Genomic DNA, 12,201 nt, shown 5'->3' with positions numbered 1-12,201 from the left:
CTCCGCCCCCTCTCTCTCCACATGCACACATCTACGCACAAAAGTACTAACAGTGTTAATAGAACATTGAAAGAATCATAAGTATGTGTTACAAAATTTGGAGCTACAACTGCTAATACTAGTAGTAGTACAGTTACAAATGCACAGCGAAAAAATAACAGAAGATGAAGAAAAAATGTGATTGGATTTTGGTTTATCTCTGGTAACAAAAATAAATCCATCTATCATTTATATGTTTCAGGTTTGGGGAAAAATAACTATTTACAAACTTGCTTAGGGCTAAGAAAATAACAACTTTGCGCAGCCAAATCTAAACTGTGGTACTCCTATGTTATTGTAAATACCCACATTAAAAGTCCATGCAAGCTGCCTCAAAAGATGGACTTACGTTTAGCGGCTCACTTTGTTACCTATGCATTTTTAAAATAATGAATGTTAACCAGTATGCAATACCTACTGTTTTATTTTTGTTACAGACAAAAGTCTATTCTTGGAATGACATGAAAGCAATCCGCGATACTGACAAAATCTGTATAGCCCTGAGTATGTGACACCGTCATGATTCGGTTTTGTCATAGTATGGCTCCATCTAGATGGCAAAATGTTGTAAAGAAAAAAAAAAAAAGGTATTAGCTTAGCTTTTGAAACCAGGAGCTAATTAGCCATTGTACAATGGTGTATTTCTGGCTGCAGAGTTATGTTTTGTGAAGTAGATCTGTTTTTTGGATTTGGCCCAAAGCAATCTCATATCAAAACGAGAACATGAACAACTTCCTTCATATTCAGCTTATTTGAAAAAGAAAAAAAAAAGTCCTTTGAATTAGAGAGTAACTACGACAGTGGCTCAGCTGTCTGAGATGTACCTGCTGAAGCTCTTGCTTGCAGCAGGATTGTAAGACTGTCAAAGCTTCTGAATTTCAAAAGAGAAGCAGAATGAGACCAGGCGTAGGCTGTAGCCGTAATCTGTGCTTGGTAGCATGCAAGTCTTCTCCCATGAGTCACTCACTTTAGAGAACAGTGTGGATTCTGTTTAGCCTCTTGGGATTTGATTCCCCCACCCCGGGCTGTGGTGTAATACTTCTTCCACTCCTCATCTCCCCGTCTGTGGATAAAATCATGTTTCACTTGAGTTGGTAAGATGGAACCTAGGAAACCAACAGTCCTGATGTAGACCTTCAGACAAAGTTCATACGATTAATTTTACGTGGCCCGTGGATGGAAATTACTCTCTACCTACTAAATTCATCACTGGTACTAGCCCTACATCTTACGCTGATATCCACACTCTTTCTTCCTTTCTTTCTCTTGTTTTGTTAGGAACAGCACTTTAATCCATGTTTATGTCTTGTTGTGAGGCTGACAACTTCAGCAGGTTTGTCAGGTTTTCTTTCATCATGAGAATTATTGGCTAATAATTGGACTTTCACAGTCCTGCTTTCTTCACAGAATTGTAGGGGTTGAAAGGGACCTCTATGGGTCATCTAGTCCAACTCCCTGACAAAGCAGGGTCACCCAGAGCAGGTTGCACAGGACCTTGTCCAGGCGGGTCTTGAATATCTCCAGAGAAGGAGGATCCACAACCTCCCTGGGCAGCCTGTTCCAGGGCTCCGTCACCCTCAGAGTGAAGTACTTCTTCCTCATGTTCAGACGGAACTTCCTCTGCTTCAGTTTGTGCCCATTGCCCCTTGTCCTGTTGCTGGGCACCACTGAAAAGAGTCTGGCCCCATCTTCCTGACACCCACCCTTCAGATATTTATAAGCATTTCTAAGGTCCCCTCTCAGCCTTCTCTTTTTCAGGCTAAACAAGCCCAGCTCCCTCAGCCTCTCCTCATAGGAGAGATGCTCCAGTCCCCTCATCATCCTTGTAGCCCTCTGCTGGACTCTCTCCAGTAGCTCCTCATCTTTCTTGATCTGGGGAGCCCAGAACTGGACGCAGTACTCCAGATGGGGCCTCACTAGTGCAGAGAAGAGGGGAAGGGGAACTTCCCTCAGCCTGCTGGCCACACTCTTCTTAATGCACCCTAGGAGACCATTGGCCTTCTTGGCAACCAGGGCACACTGCTGGCTCATGGTCAACTTGTTGTCCACCAGGACACCCAGGTCCCTCTCTGCAGAGCTGCTCTCCAGCAGGTCCACCCCAAGCCTGTACTGGTGCATGGGGTTGTTCCTCCCCAGGTACAGGACCCTGCACTTGCCCTTGTTGAACTTCATCAGGTTCCTCTGTGCCCAGCTCTCCAGCCTGTGCAGGCTCCTACTCTACTACTGTCTTCCATTTTGACCAGCTCTTTGATGCTCTTCCTCCATCATGTTGCTCTTTCCTCTCATGCTTTTTTTGAGCTACTGTCTCTGAACTCCCTTATGTTGTTCTCTCTTTGCACCAATGTCTTATATTCCTTTTTTGACTTTATCTCTTATTGATAACGTGCTGCTCCCACATAACCATTCAACCTATGTCTGTTTTTCCATTCACCGAGGTTCTTTTGATTTGTTGTCTGTGAAACATTACTCATTTGCTGTTGCTTAGTTCCCAGCTTTAACTGTCACATTGCCAGTCCGCTCTTCCCATGCTCTCAACTTTTCTGTGAATTCAGTGTTCGTTACAACTTCTAAAACGGTTTCCCGTATTTTGCTTTCCTCCTTCCAAAACCTTTTGCTCTACCTCTCATTGCGAGATCTGCCTTGCCAACTTCCAGCTCTGATTCACTCTCACTAATGTCTTTTCTCTAGCAAAAGCATTCTGGTGGAAATCTGATGACCCAGATGACTTCTTCCACCATGGATTTATTCTCTCTCTTTTTTTTTTTTCTAGTGTAATTAAATTCCACATGTGCAGACCCACCTTTACAGCGTCTTAGTCAATCTTTTTCCTCTCTTTTTTTCCTCTCTACATAGACTTCTGCCAGTGTCATAGAGTAGGATGTGCCCATCTGCTCTTCTCAGCTCGTCTTTCCTTCCGCTATTGCTATCGCTTCCCTCTCATTTCCATCGATACAGAAGTTTCTCAGTTCCCGTGATTATATACCCTTTCAGTTTACCTTAGAAATCTTACCTAGTTTATTTACTTTCTTATTCTTTGCCTTAATTTTTGCCTTTCCTCTGGTTCTTTCCTTTAATACATGTGAGCAGAACTACCGTGATTTATTTCTGTATAGAGTCTCTAAGATGCTTTCTCATCCATCATCACAGATAAAAAAAAAAGTGTATTGTTTCCATGGTTCCCATTTACTAGTGCATCTTCTCCTTGTCTCTTGCTTGGCCTCCAGCTTCAGTCTTTGAATCTTCACTGGCTGCTTTTCCCTATTACATTAAACAAACTTACTGTCTTCAAGACACCTGTACCCAGGCTCTCGGGTTCTTGTTGCAGAGATTCTGATCTCTGATTAGCTCGTACCTGTCACTGGAATAGGCTAACACAAGCATGGTTTTCTCTGTTACATGACGTTTTATGCACCAGAAGAGAAACTTCCTTTTACAAGGCTATATTGTTATCCTGTTTCAAATCCCGCTGACTTTCTTTTGCTGTGGTAACTACCAAAATTTCCTTATGCTTTCGTAAAGCATTGTGTCCAGTAAGGTTGAATGAGTGATAAGAAGTCTGCCACTATATTCATGACCAAATGTAATGTTTACTAGCTTTTTTTATGTAATAAAGTAATTTCCTTAAGCTCTGTAAGACCTATCAAAGAGCAACCCTGTGGTATGTGAGTCTTAGCTCATGAATCACTCACGTAAAAACTATGGTAACACCAACGATAATGTCCCTAAAGCAGATGCTGTGTGTGTTGCTTCTCCTCACCTTTGTCTAGCAGCCAGGATTTTCTGCACACCCACTGTTAGACCCTCTGTAATATTCTTGTAATATTTCATTCTTTTTGGAAGTCTAAGGTCACCTCTAACATGACTGCTGTGGCAGATTATGGTCTTAGTTAAATCACTATGAAGCACGGGCAGCTCCGTATGCAGTCACTGACACTACTCTGGATTTTCAGCAATACAACTTGGAGCAGAACTCATGTCTTTTTGGCTCTGTTCAAGACTCAGTAACGTATGCTCATTGTGTTGATGCTTCTCACTTTTACACTAGCTTGTGGATGCTACTAAAACAGGTCATGATTTAAATAGTTTTTAGGTATTAATGCTTTATAGGATTTATGTTTCCAAATTCCTGAAGTAAGTGGAGTGTGCATAGTTAAAAGAAAAAATAACTAGCAGGTTCTTGTGTTCTGCTGTGGTCTCGATCTTAGCTGAGCTGGTGCAAACTTCAATGTCACTAACTAAAGATCATAATCTGACACTATAAAAGCAGGGGTTGAATGCTCGGATTATAAGGAATACTTTGTTTTCACTATAGGTTCTTATGTTTCCGTAAAACTTGGATCAAGCCTATATGCTGAATTTTGACTGGAAGATATACTTAGCTAGTGGACACCACTAATTAGCTATAGCTTGTATTTCAACACTGCTGAAGTTGGATGTCTTCCAAACAATAGACAAAAATGTGATGTTTAAACCTATGAATATAATATCTCATTGCATTGTTTTGGATGGGATTATAGTGCCTTAATATGTAATTAAGAGTTTTGCCTTAATTTGTGCATACAGCTTCTAAGTACTTGAACATTAATCCTTAATATCTTTCCAAAATATCTTAAAATTTCCCAAATTATTTTTTTTTCAAGCAAAACAATTTTAATTCTATCATAAGATGTCATATTGGTATCTGTACAGCTCATCTGTCAAGTTGAAGCTTAGATTCAATAACAAGGCTGACCACCACCAATAATAGGCTGTTACCCTATGTGGAAAGATAGAGGAAATGTCAGGGATTTCCCCAAACACCTGCAGGCAGAAAGTGCCTGATCAGGTTTGGTAATTTTGGTTTGTGCTTCTGGCTCTGGAGAGACAGGCATTCTAGTGGATACAGATCGTTTCTGGCTTTCCTTAATACAAACTCTTTTCTTTTCACTTTCTTTTCCCTTCTCCTGAGCCTCTAGACTAGTGAGACAAATTACCCTTGCCTCGCAAGTGCTTTCGTGAAATGGAATCTTTCCCTGCTCTAGCTGAAACAAAATTTTTTTAAAAGTTAAACTTCCTGGTTTGTGAGAATGGCAAATGCACATCCACACCATAAAGCTCACCTTCTGTTGAATTTCATGTCCTTGGCTCAAAGTTTGAAGGAATAGTAGGATTTTAAAGAAAAGTTTTTGATTTCTTTTAGCGTGGTTGAAACATTTCATTTTTCCCCAAGTGCTCTGTTCAGAAGTGCCCAAGCCATTTTTTTTACGAAAAATTTCCCCAGAGGTTTATTTAGAGATAGATGTCCGATTGAGATAATTTCAATGTAAGTACTTTCCCAAGGCTTCAAGCAATGGAAAACAGCAACATAAATAGTATTATCAGCCAACTGCAACAAAAAGTTGTACTATCAACAGAGAGGTTGCATTAAGAAAAAATTCATCCAGTCTTTTTCTTCCTCTGTCAGCTTTTTTCCTTCCTCCTCTTTCAGATTTCTGTGATTGTCTAAAGAGGATGTTTGTGCCTGTCTGTCACTTATATTGCACGCATGTCTGGGATTTTCTGGCTGCTGTCCTGGATTCAAAAATCTGAACCATTTTCCCCATTCCTCATTAGCATCAGTTCCTCTCAAAAAAAAAAAAAAAAAAAAAGTGACGCCTGCTTATTAGAATGCTTGACTTCTGCCTCAGCACAGTACCTTGGGTATTTCCTGATATATCGTAGTCCCTCGTGCCTTTTTCTCTTTCGTTAACAGTGTAAGAAGTGATTGAAAGTTTAAACCTGCAGAAATAAGGTTTTGTTAAAGTACTGGAATCCTCTGTGGATGTGTATGATGATTAGAAACTGATTACATTAGGTTAGCTTACTCTTGTGTGTCTTAGATATGTGCTGTGCTACTTCTTGCTAGGTTTGCTTGCATTTGCTTTTACATGGTAAGTACTCAAACAGGCAGGTCCACTACCTCGAAACTTTCAGATAAGTAAAGAGAAAGAAGACATGATCAGAACCAATAAGCTGGGAAAGTATAGCTTGGGTAAGGTTTTGGTTTCTTCCTCTGGTAGTGTATTTTCCGTAATACTGAATAGAATATCAGTCCTGAATTAACCAAGATTGCTGGCGACGATAGCTAAAACTGCTGTGGAAAGTTTGCTGCAACCTTTTGAACTTCATTTTACTTTCTTAAGCTGGGTACTACAGGAGAAAAATTCTATCTTCTGGCTACTAGGATGGAAACACTGTAAAGAGCTGAATAAGATTAGGCTCCTAAAGCTCTATGTGTGTGGGCTGGTCATGGTGAAGCTAAATTATTAGACTACTGGTAGCACTTGTATCTGAGGGAGAATATAGCTTTGTGCCTACAATGCCAGCTGCAATTCCTGCTGCTAGCAGTATACTGTATGCACAGTCTCTGTATTGACTGTGATAGTAACAGCCGTTGGCTTTATTCGCAGCCTAGGAGTCAGCTCCTTTCATCCACATCTTGGGGCGGGACATCTTTCAAGGCAGATCCTGTAACTCTTCATTCCATGATAACATGCCAGTAGCTAATGCAACAAGAGACAGTACTTGGGTCTTTCCTTAGTGAAATTTTTATAATTGAATTGTGTTGCTGTAGTGTGATTCTCCTTCCCCTTCCCCCCCATTCATTACTTGGGAAGATGCTGAGAAAAGGGAAATGTGTTTGTAATTTTTCAAACACATGGATCACTTTTAGCAAGGCAGAAGTGATGGGCCGGGGCAAAGAGCAAGCCTAGATATGAAACCAGCAATAACAACTGGTTTTATTGGCTATAAAAGTATGGACAGAAGAAAGTGCTACTACATAGTCTGCTCAGTTAAATGGGCTTCAATAAATTTATATAATAAACCAGTGCAGAATTTTGCTCTAGCATACTTCCCACTGCAAAAAAAAAAACTTTTTAGCGTTACTTCTTTGATAATCAAAATAGATCACCATTAGCTCAGGATTTGGGACATGTTAATTTTATCTTGTGGGAAGAACTACCAATTTTAGTCATGACCAGGTAGTCCATATATATCACCAGATTTAACAAATATATTTTCTAAACATTTTGAGCAGCTTCAGTTGTCAGGAGAAGACATATGTATTAGTTTAGATGCATGTATGCAGTACAATCTGGTCATTCAAATAATAAGATTTTTTTTTTTAAACAAAGTTTAGAGAGAAATGTGCACAGTGAAATGAAGCAATAGGGCTTTCCACTAGAGTAACTGGAAAGACTTTTATCTAATTAGAACCTTACAGCCATCAAACATTTGCTTTTTTAGTACGAAACCTGATCTTAAAAAAACAGACTAAATTCTAGACCGCCTTATTTTCAGAGTATGTTCTAGGAAAAAGTAAAACTGGTAGGAGTAAGTACATCTTTACATAGCCAGGACAATAAAATGTAGTAATGTAACTGTTATGCTTTTTCTGAACTTTAAAAAGGAGTGCCTGTGAACGTGGAAGATGCTTTTCAGTGTAGGTGGTAAAACTTATTTAAATAAATCAAACTTTCTTACTGTAGTGAACTATCTGCAAATAGTATCTACTACTCTGCTTTACAAAGCAATAATATAATCACCTCATTGTATTCCTACCTGAAACAGTGGTATCCAAATATCATTGCAATATATGCAATATGAATGACTAGGAGGAAAAAAAATGGATATTCAATAGTGTAAAACTCCTTTACATGGTGTTTGCATCCTGGTCTTACCTACAGTAAGGAGGTGCTACTCCATCCTTTTCTGTGTTAAACATATCAATGAATGGCAAGCAGAATAGTTGATATGTAAAGCACCATGGGATATGAATGATGCATGTGAATGTGTTGTGGAAATATGCAATAGGAAATATTCTACAGAATGTAGAAGCTGTCTGAAAAGAATAATTTTTTTCTTGAAAGTGTCTTCTATGAAACTGTTTGTCATAAGCAATTTTTGAGGCCAATAACATAAAGTTTAAAAAAGATTTGCCTATGTTATCTGGGTAGAAAATATCCAGATTTATCCTAAGCACTGATGCATTTTGGAAGGAATATGTATGCTCTTGCTGCTTGTCTCTAGCAAGCCTCTTTATTCAAGTTTCGGCCTGAAAGAAAGGGAGGAGAGGGAGTTCCATATGTGCTTCTTGCAAAATTTTTCATCTTTAATCACAGAGATGCATAGAAAAGGTTACAAAGAATTTGACCAGTGGTCTTATCAATGACATCAAAATGAAGCCTCAGATGATGAGGACTTAAAGGCAAACCAGTTTTAAATGTTCTCAACATGTCAGAATAAGCATGATTAGTGGAGCCAACTCTAATTTTTACGTAATAGATATCAGGCCAAATTCTTATTTTTAATACAGTAATTTCTCTCTCTCTGGCTCGAAAGTCACTCATTAAGGCTGAGGGAGCTGGGCTTGTTTAGCCTGAATAAGAGAAGGCTGAGAGGGGACCTTATAAATGCCTATAAATATCTTAAGGGTGGGTGTCAGGAGGACAGAGCCAGACTCTTTTCAGTGGTGCTCAGCGACAGGACAAGGGGCAATGGCACAAACTGAAGCAGAAGAAGTTCCATCTGAATGTGAGGAAGAACTTCCTCACTCTGAGGATGATGGAGCCCTGGCCCAGGCTGCCCAGGGAGGTTGTGGAGTCTCCTTCTCTGGAGATATTCAAGACCCGCCTGGACGCGGTACTGTGCAGCCTGCTCTGGGTGACCCTGCTTTGGCAGAGGGGGTGGACTGGGTCCAACCTCCACAGACATCCCTTCCAACCCCTACCATTTTGTGATTAAGAAACGGCTTCCTCATCTCTTATTTTTCATCTCCCATGACCGTTGGAAAATGCCAATTATTTGAAGAAAGTGTAACCCCTCATTTTGGAGGGTTTTCCTGTACACCTCTTTGGTGCATTAGAGTAAGTAAAGTTGTGCTAATTACCATTCTATTAACATGTACGTTATTATTTTAATTTTCTGCTGATTAATATGTTCATGTGCTAATGACCTTCTGATGTGCAAAGGGAAGTAAGATAAATATAGCTGATATCAAGACTCTTTTGTAGCGTTTTAGACCAGGTAATAGAAATACACAGTGCATTTGGGGCAAAGGATTCGGACATCTTTAAATTTAAGGTACCCAAAATGCTTAAATTGCTAGCCTGTTCATACACTGTGATCCATACAGGCAAAGACTACAGATAAACACTCAGAACTGTCATGTAGAGGTGACCTGATGTGCTGACTAGCCAACTAGTTTAGAACAACTGAGATTGTCACGGTTAGTTTTTGGAATTGGTTACTGTAGAAATCCTGCTCTAGTTAATTAATTTCATGCATGGTGGATTTGGGATGGATTTACAGGCAGGTGTTAGAACATGGAGATTGATAGAACATAGTGAGAAGGCAGGTTTCAATAGGAGCAAGAAAAAAACCGGGAAGTTTAAACACGCTGTAGGAGATCTTCAGAACTAAGTAAAAGATGCTCTTCTGAAAATCTGTATGTTAACAGTGTTCTGGGAATCTTAGGAAAGACAGGAATGAGTGAGATATTGAAGCACATTATACTTCATATACTGTTTTTTTTGACTGCTCACTTTTTTGTGGTCAGAATTCTAGTTGTGGAATTTTACAATTATTTGCAATAATAATCTGTTCATCTTCTTCTAACTATAATATAATGCTTTCTTCGATACACCAGTACCAAGTCCTGACCTATACTGACTCATCATGGTAATCAAGAACTGTATCTGGGTCTACGCCGGTTCAACTATGTATCTCTCTCTTAAGCAGGGTTGGAGTGAGGAAGGGATTTAAAGATAAATATAGAATCAGTAAAAGTATTTGAGTGAGTGATTGCAAGCTCAGCTGTCCCAGGCGAACATCCCAGCAAACAAATATGTAAAACTGTCATCCATTGACTCTCTCCAGTCTCTACACCTAACAATGATTGCCACAACTGTTTGTCCATCCATATGTGTATGTTTCACATTCCCAGATACCTTCGCGCTTCGCGCTTATGTATTGGAAACTGCTCAAAAGGGATCCATTGTGTTGCGAGAACCTGCCTAATGCCAACATACTGTTACAGAACTGTAGACCCCAGAGATGCACACCAGTGGGGACCGGGATCTGAAAGCAGACACACAGACTCTACTTTTCCACTTGTCAGCCCATCATAAATTAGAAGAGTTCGGTAAGTGACTTGGAACATGTTCAGGGAGAAAGCTATACAGAAACCAAGATTAGGATAGCTCACTGTGACAAAGAATATACAAATAACAGAAGAATAGTAATACCTCTTGCGGAACAGAAGAGTCTGAGTTCATTACACTTGTTTCTACCACCCGAGGAAGTAAATCCTAGATATATAACTTACCTACCCCCTTCTACTCTCCCAAATAAATGTTCTAAGAATGATGATTTTTCATGTAAATGTGAGATGCAAAGAAACTCAAAGCGTAGCTTTAATATTTAAACCACATAACACTTCTTCAGTACTACAGCTGATGTAATTGTCCTTATCTATATCTGTGAAGCTCCCACCTCGAAGTTTTTATGCTGTGCTGTACTGCGATTAATGTTACTTAAAGATTAACAACAAGGGTGGACAAGGGAATACCAATGGATGTCATCTATCTGGATTTTTGTAAAGCCTTTGGCACGGTCCCCCACAACATCCTTCTCTCTAAATTGGAGAGCCATGGATTTGATGGGTGGACCGTTCAGTGGATAAGGAATTGGTTGGATGGTTGCAGCCAAAGGGTAGTGGTCCACGGCTCAATGTCCGGATGGAGACCAGTGCCGAGTGGAGTCCCTCAGGGGTCCGTACTGGGACCAGTGCTGTTCAATATATTTATCAATGACATGGACAGCGACATCGAGTGTACCCTCAGCAAGTTTGCAGAGGACACCAAGTTGAGTGGTACGGTTGAGACACCAGAAGGACGGGATGCCATCCAGAGGGACCTGGACAAGCTGGAGAGGTGGGCCTGTGTGAACCTCAGGAGGTTCAACAAGGCCAAGTGCAAGGTCCTACACCTGGGTCGGGGTAATCCCCGGTATCAATACAGGCTGGGTGATGAAAGGATCGAGAGCAGCTCTGCTGAGAGGGGCTTGGGGGTACTGATAGACGAAAGGCTGGACATGAGCCGGCAATGTGTGCTGGCAGCCCAGAGGGCCAACCATGTCCTGGGCCGCATCAAGAGAAGCGTGGCCAGCAGGTCGAGAGAGGTGATTCTGCCCCTCTACTCTGCTCTGGTGAGACCTCACCTGGAGTACTGCATTCAGCTCTGGAGCCCTCAGCACAAGAAGGACATGGAACTGTTGGAGCGGGTCCAAAGGAGGGCTACAAAAATGATCCGAGGGCTGGAGCACCTCTCCTAGGAGGACAGGCTGAGACAGTTGGGCTTGTTCAGCCTGGAGAAGAGAAGGCTGCGGGGAGACCTGATTGCAGCCTTTCAGTACTTAAAGGGAGCCTACAGGAAAGATGGGGACAATCTTTTTAGTAGAGACAACAGTGACAGGACGAGGGGTAATGGTTTTAAACTAAAGCGGGGTAGGTTTAGGCTGGATATAAGGAAGAAATTCTTTACAATGAGGGTGGTGAAACACTGGAACGGGTTGCCCAGAGAGGTAGTGGAGGCCCCAGACCAGGTTGGACAGGGCTCTGAGCAACCTGATCTAGTTAGCGGTGTCCCTGCTCGCTGCAGGTGGGTTGGACTAGATGACCTCTGGGGGTCCCTTCCAACCCAAAACTTTCTATGATTCTGTGATTCGCTAAAACTACCATTTGATGAAATTAATTTCTACTGTGGTGACAGCTACTGGGAGGGTAAAGCAAGATCTCACTGAAATGACTTTTGGCAAGACAAAAAACAAGAGCTGAAATTCTCAACAATAAAACAGTATCTTATAAAACATATACTACTAAATGTATGTGCATGAATAAATACATGTTATATGTTAAAGTAGAAGTCATGTAAACATGAGTTCATATTTTTCAACCAGAGCAGTGTGGCCAAGTAGGAATGAGACCCGCCCCATCCTCTTGTATATCTATGGAAGTAAATCCTACCTTATGGTGTAGGTGCTATAGGGAAAGGGAAAATACATGTTGGTAAATCCAGCACTCCATTTGAAATATCCAATTACAGATTACTATTTTTGAGTGTTGAAATATCTTCTGTTCACTAA

At 40.8% G+C, this 12,201-nt stretch overlaps 2 protein-coding genes across 6 annotated transcripts in view; one reads left to right on the top strand and one right to left on the bottom strand.

Moving 5' to 3' along the window:
• RSPH14 (radial spoke head 14 homolog) overlaps positions 1-12,201 on the bottom strand; it is a 112,500-nt gene that overhangs the window by 33,953 nt on the left and 66,346 nt on the right. The window lies entirely within an intron of this gene.
• GNAZ (G protein subunit alpha z) overlaps positions 1-12,201 on the top strand; it is a 79,434-nt gene that overhangs the window by 11,249 nt on the left and 55,984 nt on the right. For 2 of the 4 annotated variants that reach the window (XM_075435067.1, XM_075435068.1), the window contains one exon: positions 10,004-10,201. The exons of 1 other annotated variant lie outside the window; for it this stretch is intronic. The gene's annotated coding sequence lies outside the window, so the exon portion shown is untranslated. The remainder of the gene's footprint in view (positions 1-10,003; positions 10,202-12,201) is intronic. One more of the 4 variants, XM_075435066.1, reaches the window with a different exon arrangement.

This window comes from Opisthocomus hoazin, chromosome 13 (assembly GCF_030867145.1).
Source record: "Opisthocomus hoazin isolate bOpiHoa1 chromosome 13, bOpiHoa1.hap1, whole genome shotgun sequence".
In the NCBI taxonomy this organism is placed as follows: Eukaryota; Metazoa; Chordata; class Aves; order Opisthocomiformes; family Opisthocomidae; genus Opisthocomus; species Opisthocomus hoazin.
The sequence above is the reverse complement of the archived record's forward strand: the minus strand, read 5'-3'. Positions and strand labels throughout refer to the sequence as shown.